Raw genomic sequence first — 17,778 nt, 5'->3', positions numbered from 1 at the left:
ACGCATGGACATTCTCCACATGGTCACTCTCCACACTGTCCCTCTCCACCTGGTCACTCTCCACATGGTCACTCTCCACATGGTCACACTCCACATGGTTGCTCTCCACATGGTCACTCTCCACATGGTCACTCTCCACATGGTCACTCTCCACACAGTCGCTCTCCACATGGGCACACTCCACATGGTCACTCTCCACATGGTGACTCTCCACATGGTCTTCTCCACATGGTCACTCTCCAAACGGTCACTCACCACATTGTCACTCTCCACATGGTCGCACTCCGCATGGGCACTCTCCACACGGTCACTCTGCATATGGTCACACGCCACACGATTATTCTCCACATGACCACTCTCCACATTTTCACTCTCGATATGTTCACTCACCAGTGGTCACTCTCCACATGATCACTCTCCACAAGGTCACTCTCCACGTGGTCACTCTCCACATGGCCGCCCACCACATTGTCACTCTCCACGCAGTCATACTCATGGTCACTGTCAACATTGCCATTCTCCACACGTTCACTCTCCACATGTTCATTCTCCACATTTTCACTCACCACATGGTCAATCGCCGTACGGTTACTCCTCACTTGGTCACTCTGCACATGGTCACTCTCTACGTGGTCACACTCCACATGGTCACTCTCCACATGGTCACTCTGCACATGGTCACTCTCCACTCGGTCACCCTGCACATGTTCAGTCTCTACATGGTCACTCTCCACATGGTCACTCTCCACATGTTCACTCTCCACATGATCACCCTCCACTCGGTCACCCTGCACATGATCAGTCTCTACATGGTCACTCTCCACATGGTCACTTTCCACATGGTCATTCCCCACATTGTCACTCTCCACACAATCACTCGCCACATGGTAACTCCCCACTCAGTCACTCTACACATGGTCACTGTCTACATGGTAACTCTTCACATGATGACTCTGCAGATGGTCACCCTCCACATGGTCATCCTCCACATGTTCACTCTCCACTCAGTCACTCTACACATGGTCACTCTCTACATGGTCACAGTCCAGATGGTCACTCTCCTCTTGGTCACTCTACACATGGTCAGTCTCTAAATGGTCACTCTCCACATGGTCGCTCTCCTCATGGTCAATTTCCCACATGGTCACTGTCCTCACGATGACTTTCCACATGCTCACTCTCCACATGGTCATTTTCCACATGGTCACTCTCCACATGGACACTCTCCAGACAGTCACTCACCACATGGTCACTCTGCATGCGGTCACTCTCCACATGGTCACAATCCACATGGTCGCTCTCCACATGGTCAACCTCCACATGGTCAATCTCCACATGGTCAGTCTCCACATTGTCACTTTGCACATTGTCACTCTATGCACATCACTAACCACATGGTCATTCTCCACAAGGTCACACTCCACATGGTCAATCTCCACATGGTAACTCTCCACATGGTCGCTCTCTATGTGGTCATTTTCCAAAAACTCACTCTCCACACAATCACTCGCCACACTGTCGCACTCCACATGGTGATGCTCCACATGGTGTTTCTCTGAATGGTCTTCTCCACATGGTCACTCTCCAAACAGTCACTCACCACATTGTCCCTCTCCACATGGTCACTCTCCACATGGGCACTCTCCACATGGTCACTCTCCACATGGTCACACTCCACACAGTTATTCTCCACATGGCCACTCTCCACATTTTTGCTCTCCACATGGTCACTCACCACGTAGTCACTCTCCACATCATCACTCTCCACAAAGTCACTCTACACGTGGTCACTCTCCACATGGTCACCCACCATATTGTCACTCTCTATGCGGTCATTCTCCACGTGGTCACTCTCAACATTGCAGTTCTCCACACGGTCACTCTCCACATGGTCATTCTCCACATTTTCACTCACCACATGTTCACTGTCCGCACGGTCACTCCCCACTCGGTAACTCTGCACAGGGTCACTCTAAACATGGTCACTCTCTACATGGTAACTCTTCACATGGTCACTCTGCATATGGTCACATTCCACATGGTCATCCTCCACATGGTCAATCTCCACTCAGTCACTCTACACATGGTCACTCTCTACATGGTCACTCTCCAGATAATCACACTCCTCTCAGTCACTCTACACATGGTCAGTCTCCACATGGTCACTCTCCACATAGTTGCTCTTCTCATGGTCATTTCCCCACATTGTCACTATCCTCACAATCACTTTCCACATGGTCACTCTCCACATGGTCGTTTTCCAAACGGTCACTCTCCACATGGCCACTCTCCAGGCAGTCACTCTCCAGACAGTCACTCTCCACATGGTCACTCTCCACATGGTCACAATTCACATGGTCGCTCTCCACATGGTCACACTCCACATGATCACATTACACATGGTCTCTATCCATATAATCATTCTCCACATGGTCACTCTCCACATGGTCACACTCCACATGGTCTCTCTCCACATGGTCACTCGCCCACGGTCGCTCTCCATGCGGTCTTTCTCTACACGATCACTCTCCACACAGTCACTCTCCACATGGTCACACTCCACATGGTCACTCTCCACATGGTGACTCTCTGCATGGTCTTCTCCACATGGTCACTCTCCAAACGATCACTCTCCACATGGTCACTCTCCACATGGGCACTCTCCACACAGTCACTCTCCACATGGTCACACTCCACACGGTTATTCTCCACTGCACCACTCTCCACATGGTCACTCTCCAAATGGTCACTCACCACATGGTCACTCTCCACATGATCACTCTACACAAGGTCACTCTCCACATGGTCACTCTCCACATGGTCACCCACCATATTGTCACTCTCCATGCGGTCATTCTCCACATGGTCACTCTCAACATTGCCATTCTCCACACGATCACTCTCCACATGGTCAGTTTCCCACATGGTCACTGTCCTCATGGTCATTTTCCACATGGTCACTCTCCACATGGACACTCTCCAGTCACTCACCACATGGTCACTCTGCATGCGGTCACTCTCCACATGGTCACAATCCACATGGTCGCTCTCCATATGGTCAACCTCCACATGGTCAATCTCCACATGGTCAGTCTCCACATTGTCACTTTGCACATTGTCACTCTATGCACATCACTAACCACACGGTCACTCTCCAGGAGGTCACACTCCATTTCCTCAATCTCCACATGGTAACTCTCCACATGGTCGCTCTCTATGTGGTCATTTTCCAAAAAATCACTCTCCACACAATCACTCTCCACACTGTCGCACTCCACATGGTGATGCTCCACATGGTGTTTCTCTGCATGGTCTTCTCCACATGGTCACTCTCCAAACGGTCACTCACCACATTGTCACTCTCCACATGGTCACTCTCCACATGGGCACTCTCCACATGGTCACTCTCCACAAGATCACACGCCACACGGTTATTCTCCACATGGCCACTCTCCACATTTTCACTCTCCACATGGTCACTCACCACATGATCACTCTCCACAAAGTCACTCTACACGTGGTCACTCTCCACATGGTCACCCACCATATTGTCTCTCTATGCGGTCATTCTCCACGTGGTCACTCTCAACATTGCAGTTCTCCACACGATCACTCTCCACATGGTCATTCTCCACATTTTCACTCACCACATGTTCACTGTCCGCACGGTCACTCCCCACTCGGTAACTCTGCACAGGGTCACTCTACACATGGTCACTCTCTACATGGTAACTCTTCACATGGTCACTCTGCACATGGTCACACTCCACATGGTCATCCTCCACATGGTCAATCTCCACTCAGTCACTCTACACATGATCACTCTCTACATGGTCACTCTCCAGATAATCACACTCCTCTCAGTCACTCTACACATGGTCAGTCTCCACATGGTCACTTTCCACATAGTTGCTCTTCTCATGGTCATTTCCCCACATTGTCACTATCCTCACAATCACTTTCCACATGGTCACTCTCCACATGGTTGTTATCCAAACGGTCACTCTCCACATGGCCACTCTCCAGGCAGTCACTCTCCAGACAGTCACTCTCCACATGGTCACTCTCCACATGGTCACACTCCACATGGTCTCTCTCCACATGGTCACTCGCCACACGGTCGCTCTCCATGCGGTCTTTCTCCACACGATCACTCTCCACACAGTCACTTTCCACATGGTCACACTCCACATGGTCACTCTCCACATGGTGACTCTCTGCATGGTCTTCTCCACATGGTCACTCTCCAAACGATCACTCTCCACATGGTCACTCTCCACATGGGCACTCTCCATACAGTCACTGTCCACATGGTCACACTCCACACGGTTATTCTCCACCTCACCACTCTCCACATGGCCACTCTCCAAATGGTCACTCACCACATGGTCACTCTCCACATGATCACTCTACACAAGGTCACGCTCCACATGGTCACTCTCCACATGGTCACCCACCATATTGTCATGCTCCATGCGGTCATTCTCCACATGGTCACTCTCAACATTGCCATTCTCCACACGATCACTCTCCACATGGTCAGTTTCCCACATAGTCACTGTCCTCATGGTCATTTTCCACATCGTCACTCTCCACATGGCTACTCTCCAGACAGTCATTCACCACATGGTCACTCTCCATGCGGTCACTCTCCACATGGTCACTCTCCACTTTGTCACTCTACACACGGTCACTCTCCACAATGTCACACTCCACATGGTCACTCTCCATTTGGTCACTTTCTACACGGTCGCTCTCCATGTGGTCATTCTCCACACAATCACTCTCCACACAGTCACTCTCCACACGGTCACACTCCACATGGTCACGCTCCACACGGTGACTCTCCGCATGGGCTTCTAAACATGGTCACTCTCCAAACGGTCACTGACCACATGGTCACTCTCCACATGGTCACTCACCACATGGTCACACTCCACACGGTTATTCTCCACATGGCCACTCTCCACATTTTCACTCTCCACATGGTCACTCACAACGTGCTTACACTCCACATGATCATGCTCCACAATGTCAAACTCCAAGTGGTCACTCTCCACATGGTAACCCACCATATTGTCACTCTCCATGTGTTCATTCTCCACATGGTCACTCTCAACATGGCAATTCTCCACACGGTCACTCTCCACATTGTCAATCTCCACATAGTCACTCTGCACATTGTCACTCTACGCACGGTCATTCTCCAGATGGTCACTCTCCACACTGTCCCTCTCCACCTGGTCACTCTCCACATGGTCACTCTCCACATGGTCACACTCCACATGGTTGCTCTCCACATGGTCACTCTCCACACAGTCGCTCTCCACATGGGCACACTCCACATGGTCACTCTCCACATGGTGACTCTACACATGGTCTTCTCCACATGGTCACTCTCCAAATGGTCACTCACCACACTGTCACTCTCCACATGGTCACACTCCACATGGGCACTCTCCACATGGTCACTCTCCATATGGTCACACGCCACACGGTTATTCTCGACATGACCACTCTCCACATTTTCACTCTCGATATGTTCACTCACCAGTGGTCACTCTCCACATGATCACTCTCCACAAGGTCACTCTCCACGTGGTCACTCTCCACTTTGTCACTCTACACACGGTCACTCTCCACAATGTCACACTCCACATGGTCACTCTCCACTTGGTCACTTTCTACACGGTCGCTCTCCATGTGGTCATTCTCCACACAATCACTCTCCACACAGTCACTCTCCACACGGTCACACTCCACATGGTCACGCTCCACACGGTGACTCTCCGCATGGGCTTCTACACATGGTCACTCTCCAAACGGTCACTGACCACATGGTCACTCTCCACATGGTCACTCACCACATGGTCACACTCCACACGGTTATTCTCCACATGGCCACTCTCCACATTTTCACTCTCCACATGGTCACTCACAACGTGCTTACACTCCACATGATCATGCTCCACAATGTCAAACTCCAAGTGGTCACTCTCCACATGGTAACCCACCATATTGTCACTCTCCATGTGTTCATTCTCCACATGGTCACTCTCAACATGGCAATTCTCCACACGGTCACTCTCCACATTGTCAATCTCCACATAGTCACTCTGCACATTGTCACTCTACGCACGGTCATTCTCCAGATGGTCACTCTCCACACTGTCCCTCTCCACCTGGTCACTCTCCACATGGTCACTCTCCACATGGTCACACTCCACATGGTTGCTCTCCACATGGTCACTCTCCACACAGTCGCTCTCCACATGGGCACACTCCACATGGTCACTCTCCACATGGTGACTCTACACATGGTCTTCTCCACATGGTCACTCTCCAAATGGTCACTCACCACACTGTCACTCTCCACATGGTCACACTCCACATGGGCACTCTCCACATGGTCACTCTCCATATGGTCACACGCCACACGGTTATTCTCGACATGACCACTCTCCACATTTTCACTCTCGATATGTTCACTCACCAGTGGTCACTCTCCACATGATCACTCTCCACAAGGTCACTCTCCACGTGGTCACTCTCCACTTTGTCACTCTACACACGGTCACTCTCCACAATGTCACACTCCACATGGTCACTCTCCACTTGGTCACTTTCTACACGGTCGCTCACCATGTGGTCATTCTCCACACAATCACTCTCCACACAGTCACTCTCCACACGGTCACACTCCACATGGTCACGCTCCACACGGTGACTCTCCGCATGGGCTTCTAAACATGGTCACTCTCCAAACGGTCACTGACCACATGGTCACTCTCCACATGGTCACTCACCACATGGTCACACTCCACACGGTTATTCTCCACATGGCCACTCTCCACATTTTCACTCTCCACATGGTCACTCACAACGTGCTTACACTCCACATGATCATGCTCCACAATGTCAAACTCTAAGTGGTCACTCTCCACATGGTAACCCACCATATTGTCACTCTCCATGTGTTCATTCTCCACATGGTCACTCTCAACATGGCAATTCTCCACACGGTCACTCTCCACATGGTAATTCTCCACATTTTCACGCACCACATGTTCACTGTCCGCACGGTAACTCCCCACTCGGTCACTCTGCACAGGGTCACTCTCTACATGGTCACTCTCCACACAGTCACTCTCCACATGGTCACTCTCCAGATGGTCACTCTCCTCTTGGTCATTCTATACATCGTCACTCTCTTCAAGGTCACTCTCCACATGGTCTGTCTCTGCATGGTCATTTCCCCACATGTTCATTCTCCTCATGGTTGCTTTCCACATGGTCACTCTCCATATGGTAACTCCCCATATGGTCGTTTTCCACTCGGTCATTCTCCACATGGTCACTCTCCAGACATTCACTCTCCACATGGTCACTCTCCAAGTGGTCACTCTCCAAATGGACACACTCCGCATGGTTGCTCTCCACATGGTCACTCTCCACATGGTCACTCTCCACATTGTCAATCTCCACATCGTCACTCTGCACATTGTCACTCTACGCATGGTCATTCTCCAGATGGTCACTCTCCACACTGTCCCTCTCCACCTGGTCACTCTCCACATGGTCACTCTCCACATGGCCACACTCCACATGATTGCTCTCCACATGGTCACTCTCCACATGGTCACTCTCCACACAGTCGCTCTCCACATGGGCACACTCCACATGGTCACTCTCCACATGGTGACTCTACACATGGTCTTCTCCACATGGTCACTCTCCAAATGGTCACTCACCACACTGTCACTCTCCACATGGTCACACTCCACATGGGCACTCTCCACATGGTCACTCTCCATATGGTCACACGCCACACGGTTATTCTCGACATGACCACTCTCCACATTTTCACTCTCGATATGTTCACTCACCAGTGGTCACTCTCCACATGGTCACTCTCCACAAGGTCACTCTCCACGTGGTCACTCTCCACATGGCCACCCGCCACATTGTCACTCTCCACGCAGTCATACTCCACACGGTCACTGTCAATATTGCCATTCTCCACACGTTCACTCTCCACATGTACATTCTCCACATTTTCACTCACCACATGGTCAACCTCCGCACGGTTACTCCTCACTTGTTCACTCTGCACATGGTCACTCTCTACGTGGTCACTCTCCACATGGTCACTCTCCACATGGTCACTCTGCACATGGTCACTCTCCACTCGGTCACCCTGCACATGTTCAGTCTCTACATGGTCACTCTCCACATGGTCACCCTTCACATGGTCACTCTCTAAATGGTCACTTTCCATATGGTCACTCTCCACATGGTCACTCTCCACATGGTCACCCTCCACTCGGTCACCCTGCACATGATCAGTCTCTACATGGTCACTCTCCACATGGTCACTTTCCACATGGTCATTCCCCACATTGTCACTCTCCACACGGTCACTCGCCTCATGGTAACTCCCCACTCAGTCACTCTACACATGGTCACTCTCTACATGGTAACACTTCACATGATCACTCTGCACATGGTCACCCTCCACCCGGTCATCCTCCACATGTTCACTCTCCACTCAGTCACTCTCTACATGGTCACAGTCCAGATGGTCACTCTCCTCTTGGTCAGTCTACACATGGTCAGTCTCTAAATGGTCACTCTCCACATGGTCGCTCTCCTCATGATCAATTTCCCACATGGTCACTGTCCTCACGATGACTTTCCACATGCTCACTCTCCACATGCTCACTCTCCACATGGTCATTTTCCACATGGTTACTCTCCACATGGACACTCTCCAGACAGTCATTCGCCACATGGTCACTCTGCATGCGGTCACTCTCCACATGGTCACAATCCACATGGTCGCTCTCCACATGGTCAACCTCCACATGGTCAATCTCCACATGTCATTCTCCAAACTGCCACTTTGCACATTGTCACTCTATGCACAGTCACTAACCACACGGTCACTCTCCTCAAAGTCACACTCCACATGGTCACTCTCCACATGGTAACTCTCCACATGGTCAGTTTCCCACGTGGTCACTGTCCTCATGGTCATTTTCCACATGGTCACTCTCCACATGGACACTCTCCAGACAGTCACTCACCACATGGTCACTCTGCATGCGGTCACTCTCCACATGGTCACAATCCGCATGTTCGCTCTCCACATGGTCAACCTCCACATGGTCAATCTCCATATGTCAGTCTCCACACTGCCACTTTGCACATTGTCACTCTATGCACAGTCACTAACCACACGGTCACTCTCCTCACGGTCACACTCCACATGGTCACTCTCCACATGGTAACTCTCCACATGGTCGCTCTCTATGTGGTCATTTTCCAAACAATCACTCTCCACACAATCACTCTCCACACTGTCGCACTCCACATGTTGACTCTCCTCATGGTGTCTCTCCGCATGGTCTTCTCCACATGGTCACACTTCAAACGGTCACTCACCACATTGTCACTCTCCACATGGTCACTCTCCACATGGTCAGACTCCACACGGTTATTCTCCACATGGCCACTCTCCACATTTTCACTCTCCACATGGTCACTCACCACGTAGTCACTCTCCACATGATCACTCTCCACAAAGTCACTCTACACGTGGTCACTCTCCACATGGTCACCCTCCATATTGTCACTCTCTATGCGGTCATTCTCCAAGTGGTCACTCTCAACATTGCAGTTCTCCACACGGTCACTCTCCACATGGTCATTCTCCACATTTTCACTCCCCACTCGGTCACTCTGCACAGGGTCACTCTCTACATTGTCACTCTCCAAACAATCACTCTCCACATGTTCACACTCCACATGGTCACTCTCCACATTTTCACTCACCATGTGTTCACTGTCCGCACGGTCACTCCCCACTCGGTCACTCTGCACAGGCTCACTCTCTACATGGTCACTCTCCACACAGTCACTCTCCACATGGTCATGCTCCACATGGTCACTCTCCACTCGGTCACTCTGCACATGGTCAGTCTCTACATGGTCTCTCTGCACATGGTCACTCCCCACATGGTCATTCTCCACATTGTCACTCTCCACACAGTCACTCTCCTCATGGTCACTCCCCACACGGTCACTCTGCACACAGTCACACTCCACATGGTCACCCTCCACATGATCACTCTCCACTCGGTCACTCTACACATGTTCACATTCCACATGGTCACTCTCCACAAGGTCATACTCCACATGGCCTCTCTCCACATGGTCACTCGCCACACGGTCGCTCTCCATGCGGTCTTTCTCCACACGATCACTCTCCACACAGTCACTCTCCACATGGGCACTCTCCACACAGTCACTCTCTACATGGTCACACTGCACATGGTTATTCTCCACCTGGCCACTCTCCGCACAGTCACTCTCCACATGGTCTCTCCCCACTCGGTCGCTCTGCACATTTTCACTCTCTACACGGTCGCTCTGCACACGGTCACTCTGCACACAGTCACTATCCACATGGTCACCCTCCACGTGATTACTCTCCACTCGGTCAGTCTACACATTTTCACTCTCTACATGGTCACTCTCCAGATGGTCAATCTCCACATAATCACTCTGCATATTGTCACTCTATGCACATCACTCTCCACATGGTCACTCTCCACACTGTCATTCTCCACATGGTCACGCTCCACATGACCACTCTCCACTCGGTCACTCGGCACATGGTCAGTCTCTACATGGTCACTCTGCACATGGTCTTTCTCCACATTGTCACTCTCCACCCGATCAATCTCTACATGGTAACTCTTCACATTGTCACTCTGCACATGGTCACACTCCACACTGTCATTCTCCACATGGTCACGCTCCACATGGTCAATCTCCACTCAGTCACTCTACACATGGTCACTCTCTACATGGTCACTCGCCAAACGATCACTCTCCACACAGTCACTCTCCACATTGTCACACTCCACATGGTTATTTTCCACCTGGCCACTCTCCACATGGTCACTCTCCAAATGGTCACTCACCACATGGTAACTCTCCACATGATCACTCTCCACATGGTCACACTCCACACGATTATTCTCCACATGTCCACTCTCCACATTTTCACTCTCCACATGATCACTCACCACGTGGTTACTCTCCACATGATCACTCTACACAAGGTCACTCTCCACGTGGTCACTCTCCACATGATCACTCTACACAAGTACACTCACCACGTGGTCACTCTCCACTTGGTCACTCTCCACATGGTCACTCTCCACATGGTCACTCTTGACAAGGTCACTCTTCATATTTTCACTCTCTGCATGGTCATTCACAACATGGTCACTGTCAGCACAGTCCCTCTCCACAGCATCACTCTCCACATGGTCACTCTCTATATGTTCACTCTCCACATTGTCACACTCCACACATTCACTCTCCACATGGCCACTCTCCAATCAGTCATTCTGCAAATTGTCCCTCTCCACGTGGGCACTCTCCACATGGTCAATCTCCACATTGTCATTCTCCACATTGCCACTCTCCACATGGTCTCTGTCCACATGGTCACTCTCCACATGGTCACTCTCCACATGGTCACTCCCCACTCAGTCACTCTGCACATGGTCACACTGTACATGGTCACTCTGCACATGGTCACTCTGCACATGGTCACTCTCCACACGTTCATTCTCCACATGGTCACTCTCAGGTTGGCCACCCTGCACATGATCACTCTCTACATGGTCATTCTACAGATGGTTGCTCGCCACTTGATCACTCTCCTCATGGTGACTCTCCACACAGTCAATCTCCACAAGGTCAATCTCCACATGGTAATTTATCCACACGGTCACTCTCCACATGATCACTCTCCACATGGTCACACTCCACATAGTTACTCTCCAGATGGTCATTCTCCACATGGTCACTCTCCACATGGCACTCTCCAGATGGTCACTCGGCTCATGGTCACTCTCCACATAGTCACTCTCAACATGGTCACAATCTACATGGTCACTCTTCACATGGTCACTCTCCACACATTCACTCTCCACATGTTCACTCTCCACATTGTCACTCTACACATGGTCACTCTCCACACGGTCACTCTCCACACTCTCACTCACAACATGGGCACTTTCCACATGGTCACTCTCCACATGGGCACTCTCCACACAGTCACTCTCCACACGGTCACACTCCACATGGTTATTCTCCACCTGGCCACTCTCCACATGGTCACTCTCCAAATGGTCACTCATCACATGGTAACTCTCCACATGGTCACTCTCCACATGGTCACACTCCACATGATTATTCTCCACATGTCCACTCTCCACATTTTCACTCTCCACATGATCACTCACCACGTGGTCACTCTCCACATGATCACTCTACACAAGGTCACCCTCCACGTGGTCACTCTCCACTTGATCACTCTACACTAGGTCACTCAACACGTGGTCACTCTCCACTCGGTCACACTACACATGGTCACTCTCCACATGGTCACTCTTGACAAGGTCACTCTTCACATTTTCACTCTCTGCATGGTCATTCATGACATGGTCACTGTCTGCACAGTCCCTCTCCACAGCATCACTCTCCACATGGTCACTCTCTATATGTTCACTCTCCACATGGTCACACTCCACACATTCACTCTCAACATGGCCACTCTCCAATCAGTCACTCTGCAAATTGTCTCTCTCCACATGGACACTCTCCACATGGTCAATCTCCACATTGTCATTCTCCACATTGCCACTCTCCACATGTTCTCTGTCCACATGGTCACTCTCCACATCGTCTCTGTCCACATGGTCACTCTCCACATGGTCACTCTCCACATGGTCACTCCCCTCTCAGTCACTCTGCACATGGTCACACTGTACTTGCTCACTCTGCACATGGTCACTCTGCACATGGTCGCTCTCCACACGTTCATTCTCCACATGGTCACTCTCAGGTTGGCCACTCTGCACATGGTCACTCTCTACATGGTCATTCTACAGATGGTTGCTCTCCACTTGGTCACTCTCCTCATGGTGACTCTCCGCACAGTCAATCTCCACACGGTCAATCTCCACATGGTCACTCTCCACATGGTCGCTCTCCACATGGTAATTTATCCACACGGTCACTGTCCACATGATCACTCTCCACATGGTCACACTCCACATAGTTACTCTCCAGATGGTCATTCTCCACATGGTCACTCTCCACATGGCACTCTCCAGATGGTCACTCCACTCATGGTCACTCTCCACATAGTTACTCTACATATGGTCACAATCTACATGGTCATTCTTCACATGGTCACTCTTCACATGGTCACTCTCCACACATTCACTCTCCACATGTTCACTCTCCACATTGTCACTCTACACATGGTCACTCTCCACACGGTCACGCTCCACACTCTCACTCACAACATGGGCACTTTCCACATGGTCACTCTCCACATGGTGACTCTCCACACAGTCGCTCTCCAAACTGTCACTCACAACATGGTCACTTTCCACATGGTCATTCTCCACATGGTTACTCTCCACAATGTCACTCACAACATGGTCACTTTCCACATGGTCATTCTCCACATGGTGACTCTCCACATGTTCACTCTCCACATGGTCTCTCTCCAGTTGGTCACTCTCCAAATGGTCACAGTCCAAATTGTCACTCTCCACACAGGCACTCTCTACTCGGTCACTCTCCACATGGTCAACCTTCATATTGTCACTCTCCACACTGTCATTCTCCACATGGTTACTCTCCGCACGATCACCCTCCAATTGGTCGTTCTCCACATGGTCAATCTCAACCTGGTCACTCTCTACATGGTCACTCTCCACATGTTCACTCCCCACACGGTCACTCTCCAATCGGTCACTCTCAGCTCAGGCACTCGTCACTCAATCTTTCTCCACATGTTCCCTCTTCACAACGTCACTCTTCACATGGTCACTCTCTGCATGGTTACTCTCCACATGGTCACTCTTCACACGGTCATTCTCCACATGATCTCTCTCCACATGGTCAATCTCCACATTGTCACTCTCCATATTGTTACACTACAGATGTTCACTCTCTACATGGTCACCCTCCACATGGTCACTCTCCACATGGTCACTCTCCACATGGTCACACTCCACTCAGTGACTCTCCATATGGTCACGCTCCACATGGTCACTCTCCAGATGGTCACTCCCCACATGGTCACACTCCACATTGTCACTCTCCACATTAAATACAGCTTTTTGCAAGGTAATGGGTGAAGGGCTATGGGGAGTGGATGGGGAAGTGGCTTTCAGCCCAAGATCAGCCATGATCTTACTGAATGACATTCCAGGCTCACGGTGCCAACTGACTATTCCTGCTCCTATTTCTTATGTTCTTATCTTCTTATGGTCACTCGCCACATGGTCGCTGTCCACATGGTCACTCTCCACATTGTCACACTCCACTCGGTCTCTCTCCACATGTAAGAAGTCACACAACACCAGGTTATAGACCAACAGTTTTTCTTGAAAGCACAAGCTTTCGGGGCACTGCTCCTTCATCAGGTGAAGTGGAGAGATGCCTATAGACACAGATTATATAGTCAGAGAATAATGCCAGATGATTACAAGTAACTGACTATATAATCTGTGTCTATAGGCATCTGTCCACTTCACCTGACGAAAGAGCAGCGCTCCAAAAGCTTGTGATTACAAATAAAACTGTTGGACAATTACCTGGTGTTGTGTGACTTCTTACATTTGTCCACCCCAGTCCAACATCGGCATCTCCACACCATCTCTCCACATGGTCACTCTCAACATTGCCAATCTCCACATGGTCACGCTTCACACCATCACTCTCCACATGGTTACTCTCCTCACAATCATCTCCACATGGTGATTCTCCACATGGTCACTCTCCACATGGTCATTCTCCACTCAGTCACTCTTCAAATGGCCACTCTCCACTTGTTCACTCTCCACATGGTCATTCTCCAGATGGTCAGTCTCCACTTGGTCACTCTCCACATGGTGACTCTCCACATGGTCAATCTCCACATGGTCACTCTCCACATGGTCACTCTCCACATGGTAATTCCTCCACATGGTCACTCTTCACATGATCATTCAACACAAGGTCACACTCCACATGGTCACTCTCCACATGGCCACTCTCCACATGGTCACTCTCCAACTAGTCACCCTCCACATGGCCACAATCCACATGGTCACTCTCCCCACAGTCACTCGCCACATGGTCACTCTCCATACAGTGACTCTCCACATGGTCACTCGACACACGGTCACTTTCCACATGGTCACTATCCACATAGTCACTCTCCACATGGTCACTCTCTGAATAGTCAGTCACCACACAATCACTCTCCACAGAGTCACTCTCCCCATGGTCACTATCCACACAATTACTCTCCACTTGGTCACTCTCTGAATGATCGCTCTCCACATAGTCACTCTCCAGATGGTCACTCTCCACACATTCACACTACAAATAATCACTCTCCACTCGGTCACACTCCACATGGGCATGCACCACAAGGTCACTCTCCACTCAGTCACCCTCCACACGATCACTCTACACTGGGTCACTCTCCACATGGTCACTCTCTACATGGTCGCTCTCCACATAGTCACTCCCCACATGGTCACCCTCCACACAGTCACTCTGCAAGTGGTCACTCTCCACTCTGTCACTCTTCACATGGAAATGCAACACAATGTCACTCTCCACATTGTCTCACACCACAAGGTCACTCTCCACTTGGTCCCTTTCCACATGGTCACTCTTTACAAGGTGAATTTCCACATAGCCACTCACCAAATGATCACTCTCCACTCTGTCATTCTACACATGGTCACGCACCACAAGTTCACTCTCCACTCAGTCACCCTCCACAAGGTCACACTCCACTGGGTCACTCTCCACATGGTCACTCTCTACATGGTCGCTCTCCACATAGTCACTCCCCACACGGCCCCTCTCCACTCTGTCACTCTTCAAATGGTCACTCTACAGTTGGCCAGTCTCCACATGGTCATGCACCACAGGTTCAGTCTCCACATGGTCACACACCACAAGGTCACTCGCCACTCGATCAGTCTCCACATGGTCACTCTCTATATGGTCACTCTCCACCTGGTCACTCTCCACTCGATCACTCTGAACAAGTCACTCTCCAAATGATCACTCTCTACTCGGGCATTCTCCACATGGTCACACACCACAAGGTCATCTTCCACTCAGTCACAAACCATAAGATCACCCTCCACTGGGCCACTCTCCACATGGTCACTCTCTACATGGTCGGCCTCCATATGTTCGCTCTCCACACGGTCACTCACCACACAGTCACTCTCCACACAGTCACACTCCACATGGTCAATCTCCACACTATCACTGTCCACTTGATCACTCTCCACATTGTCCCTCTCCACATGATCACTCTTCTCATCGTCGCTATCCACACAGTTGCTCTCCTCACGATCACCCTCCTCATGATCATTCTCCACATGGTCACTCCCACATGGTCATTCTCCACTCAGTCACTCTTCAAATGGTCACTCTCCACTTGGTCACTCTCCACATGGTCACTCTCCACAAGGTCACTATCTACACAGTCACTCTCCACATGGTCACACTCCACATTGTCAATCTACACACGTTCACTCTCCACATGGTCACTCTCCACATGGTCACTCTCCACACAGTGACTCTCCACATGGTCACTCGGCACATGGTCACTCTCCACATGGTCACTATCCACATTGTCACACTCCACACGTTCACTCTCCAAATAGTCAATCTCCACATGGTCACTCTCCATATAGTCACTCTCCCCATGGTCACTCTCCACATTGTCACTATCCACATGGTCACTCTCCACCCGGTCACTCTACACATGGTCACTCTGCACATGGTCAGTCTCCACATGGTCACTCGCCACATGCTCACTCACTACACAGTCACTCTCCAAATGGTCACTCTCCAGATGGGCACTCTCCACCCGGTCACATTCCACATGGTCACTCTCCACACAATCACTCCCCAATCGGTCACTCTCCACATTGGTACTCTCCACATGGTCAAAATTCACTCCGTCACTCTCCTCAATTAATCTCCTCATGATCACCCTCCACATGCTCATTCTACACATGGTCACACTCCACATGGTCAATCTACATGGTCACTCTCCACATGTTCACTCCCCACATGGTCACTCTCAACTCCGTCAATCTCAGCTCGGGCACTCTTCGCTCGGTCACTCTCCAAATGGTCACTCTCTGCATGGTCACTCTCCACATGTTCACTCTTCACATGGTCACTCATCACATTTTCACTCTCTGCACGGTCATTAACCACATGGTCACTGTCTGCACGGTCCCTCTCCACATGTTCACTCTCCACATGGTCACTCCCAACTGGGTCACACTGCACATGGTCACTCTCTAAATGGGCACTCTCCACATGGTCATTCTCCACTCAGTCACTCTGCACGTGGTCTCTCTCCACATGGTCATTCTCCACATGGTCACTCTCCACATGGTCATTCTCCACATTGTCACTCACCACATGAACACTTTCCACATGGTCACTCTCCACATGGTCTCTCTGCAAAATGTCACTCTCTACATGGTCACTCTGCACATGGTCACTCTGCATATGGTCACTCTCCACATGTCATTCTCCACATGGTCACTCTCCACTCTTTCACTCTGCACATGGTCACTCTCTACATGGTCATTGTCCAGATGATCACTCTCCATTTGGTCACTCTCCACACGGTGACTCTCCACATGGTCA

This window comes from Somniosus microcephalus, chromosome 8, assembly GCF_052327205.1.
Source record: "Somniosus microcephalus isolate GS21.2 chromosome 8, FLI_Smic_1.0, whole genome shotgun sequence".
In the NCBI taxonomy this organism is placed as follows: Eukaryota; Metazoa; Chordata; class Chondrichthyes; order Squaliformes; family Somniosidae; genus Somniosus; species Somniosus microcephalus.
This window is presented reverse-complemented; position numbering follows the sequence as displayed.